Here is a 4,234-nt window from a genome sequence, read left to right on the forward strand (position 1 = left end):
GATACAAAGGGAGGAAGCTTTTGAGGGTACTGAATATATTCATTATCTTTACTGTGGTAATGGTTTCACAAATTGTGCACTAAATATATGTGGCTTATTGTATGTTAATTATACATCAATAAAGCTGTAAGAAAAAGGGGTGTGTGTGCTGGCAAAGGTTCTATGGTATACACACAAAAAAGGTGAAGACCCCTGAATAAAGTGTGAGAGCCCTGGTCAGTGTGGGTCAGTTAGTTGGAGCATCATCCTGTACACCAAAAGGCGGTGAGTTTGATTTCCAGTCGGGGCACATACCCAGGTTATGGGTTCGATCCCTGGTCGGGACATGTGTGGAAGGTAATCTATCAATGTTTCTCTCTCAAATCGATGTTTCTCTCTCTCTCTCTACACCTCTCCCCCTTCCTCTCTCTAAAAATCAATAAAATTAAAAGAGAAAAAAAGAAGTGAGGGTTACCTTTTTTACTTGATCCTAAAATTCTAACAACAACAAAAGGCAGCTATATCTGAGATGTAGGCCCACTATCAAGGTATACTCCTTGGCATTCTGTGACCTTTAGGATAAAAGAAGGTTTATAAATCACCCTCTGTTGGATCCATAAGTATGTTAAGTCTTAAAAGAAACTACAAATCCTATGTTTACACACAGTACTAGTCCTAAAACAGGAAATAAGTCACATAATCAGAAATCCAGAAATATAATTGAGGACATCATGAACTCTACTTGTATCTGTTACCCTAACAAAATGCCAAAGTAGCTACTGCCTAAGGACCACTCATAACCACCACCAATAATGGAATTTCCCATCTTCCATGTAAGAATGCTTCTCCATAGAGAGCCAGTTTTTTCAATCTTTTCCCTCTCAGTTTCACAGCTTCTAGCATATCTGTTTCTCTATAATCCTTTCTACTACTCTAGCTATTCCAAGATCCTGAAATTTACTAAAGGAAATGCAGAATCCAAAATTTCTGCTTCTCTTCCTCCATTCATTTAGTCAATTTCCACCCCTTGGCCCCCTGATGTTTCCAACCTACAAGTGTAAGAAGGATTGCTGCTTTGATTGGGTGTTTAGAGTCCCTTCCGACTCTAAAATTTAAGACTGCCATTCATAGCAAGCTTTAACAATGAATGGAAGTAAGAATCTCAGAGTTGGAAGAACAATAATTCACCCAGTTATCCTGTAACTGGTGGTAAAAATTCATTAAAATACTGGTCTCAATATTTCTTTTTTCTTTCAGTAATTCTTTTACTTCCTTAAAAAAGGATTTTTAAACTTTGTTTTAAAAAAAAAGAGGTAGAAAAAACTATAAAAGGTAAAATATGTTTATAGTGATTAAAATACTCTACTTCTCAATTTTAGCTTTGACATTTTAAAAATTTTAGTATTGCCCTAACCGGTTTGGCTCAGTGGATAGAGCGTCGGCCTGCGGACTGAAAGGTCCTGGGTTCGATTCCGGTCAAGGGCATGTACCTTGGTTATGGGCACATCCGCAGTGGGTGTGCAGGAGACAGCTGATTGATGTTTCTCTCTCATCGGTGTTTCTAACTCTCTATCCCTCTCCCTTCCTCTCTGTAAAAAAATCAATAAAATATATATATATTTTAAAAAATTTTAGTATCAACAGCTTTTACTGTTCCTGATTCCTCAAAAGCCCAGTTGTTTATGAAACTCGAACCTGACCATATAGACCAGGGAGGAAATAAAAACAAAGAGGGAGGAAAGGGCGGGCAGTTGGGCAAGGGGAGAGCGCTGGCTTTGTCTCACCTAACCCTAACTAGGAGCAAACACCCATTTTGCTGGTTGGCAAGAGGTGAATTTTGCTAGTGCTTTCAAATAAAAATGAGTGGGAATAGGAGGTTCAACATAATAAATAAAAAACACTTAAGTATTACAACGTATGTTTCAACATGGGGATAACTTTTGTAGCTTGAATGATTTCCGATAACTGAAACAAAATGGGAGAAAACACCTGCATATAGAAACCCTATATAATGCCTATTATTTCTTATTAATAAACATGATTTTAACCTGTTCTTCTAAATCACATATGGCATAACCTTATCTTTTAAGCCTCTATTACATTCCAATGAAAATATAACACTCTCCAACAATAACTTGGCAATCTATTTATAAAGTACACTGAGAACCCCAGGGAATATCAAAAGGTAATTCTATCACACAGGAAATAAAATGACCCATTCTGACCCATGTGCCCATCAACAAAGTTAAATCACTTCTCACTTATTACTATTCTCACAGCTTTTATAATAAATATAATTTATAGGTGATAACATTTTCAGTTCTTTTTAGAAAAGTATCCCAACATTTACCAAATCTCCCACGGCAGAGATTTTAATTCTGAGGCACTCCCTGAGGGAGGATTTCCTTTGAGACAAGTACAAGTGGCATAATCAAGTGGATCCTTGGGCTGTCTTTAAAGACAAGGCAGAAAGAAGGGCAGACATATTTAAGGTATCATCCTGTCATCTCAAGCATCTCAATAACATTCCTGTTGGCTCCCCTCCCTTTTTCTAAACCAAGTAATCCCTGTGTTTATCATCTTTCAAAAAACACAAAAGCCACATGACTTGTATAAAGCCCTCTGTACACTCCTTGGTATTCTGTGACCTTTTGTGTTAAAGTTAAGATCTCCTCGAAGAGAAGAGAAGCAGAAAACTGCATGAACAACTCCACCTCTTTTATTTTCTCTACCTTTCCTAGTATCTGTTTAAAATCCTGTTGGCATCCTTCACCTTTGACTGCTCTCATTTTGGACAGGGGTCTACAACCAAACATTTATGCTTTCAATATTGCTTTACTTTTAGAAGGGCATGAAACTGCAACCTGGTAATAATCCAACACAGGAATCCAAAATTAAACAAGATTCTAAAAATTATCTTCTATTTTCTCTAACCCCATACTGAAATTCATTTTTTACAAAGTTATGCTCCTAGCTAAACCAGGAAGCAATATTCTTTCTTAGAACGTATCAATTTCTTGATTATGTGAAAAGACATGGAGTCTATAAAATTCAGGGATATTCCGCAGCCTCCTAACATCCTGGTTATACTTACTCCCCTTTCATATTTCAGAAACAGTCTATTTGGCACCCACATTCATCATTGCTGAAAAGTCAGAAAACACTGTTCATTTGGAATTTTTTCCCTTTAAGGGCTTCTGAAAGGAACTAGAATATTGCCAGAGAAGGGACACGTTCATGGCCCAGGAGAAGAGAGACTCATGAAGAACCAAGGGGGAATACCAGGCAGCCTGGCTTCAGCCACACGTCAGCATCTCCCACAACCACATTTTTAAAGATGCCCAACCACTTTTCCAACTTACACTCCATCTCCTTTCCACACAAGATGCCTCAGAGGGTGAGAGCAGATCTCGGGCAACCTAGGAGCTCTGTGTTCTCAGCAGTCGATCTATACTTAGAACCTGCATAAGCCTGGAAAGAGATGTAGGAGCTAAAGGGATTAGGAACCCCTCGGAGGCAAACAAACAGCCCTCGGACACACTAAGAACAAACCAGTGCAGTTTTATAAAATACATTCTTAATGGAGTTCCAGAGGATACACACTCTAGAGAAAGTGGAGGAGGTAAAAGTTGTGAGTTTGCTTTCAGCCTGCAGTTCAAGAAAACGAAGCCATGGGAAACAAAAGCACAGAAGCAATCTCGCCCACTCCATCACCCACATACTAGTGCACATACACAGACACAGAGAAGTGAATGCCTCTGGTTTCTCTATTCCAGAGTTTTCATAAAATGATCAGTGAGGAAGACAGAATATTCAGATGCCTTGAGGTATATTATAGTTGGCAATAAAGGGGTTAAGTAGCACTACTTTCCTGGAAACTTTCCAATCCCCTAGCTGTAAATGCAATTCTCCTCCCTACCTGTGTGACATAGTTTTTTAAATTTAGCAAGTTAAGGGTTAAGACCAACACCTCAGAAAGAAAAAGAGAACTTGGTTCAAACTCCACCCTCTCTAAAGCAAATATCAACAACTTTGAGCCAAATCCACTCAGCATATACCAGACTTCATGGACATTACAAAAACAGGTGAAAAGAAGTTGTTTCCTCAGGCATCTCACCTTTCAGCACCACTTACACTTAGTAGATTTCACACATTTGTGAAACACAGTGTTAGATAAAACAAAAACACATATAAACTTCTATTAAGGGCTTGAAAAACATTTACAAGCCACAGAGGTCACTATAAATCAGCAGGA

Source organism: Myotis davidii, unplaced genomic scaffold (genome assembly GCF_000327345.1).
Source record: "Myotis davidii unplaced genomic scaffold, ASM32734v1 scaffold89, whole genome shotgun sequence".
Taxonomy (NCBI): Eukaryota; Metazoa; Chordata; class Mammalia; order Chiroptera; family Vespertilionidae; genus Myotis; species Myotis davidii.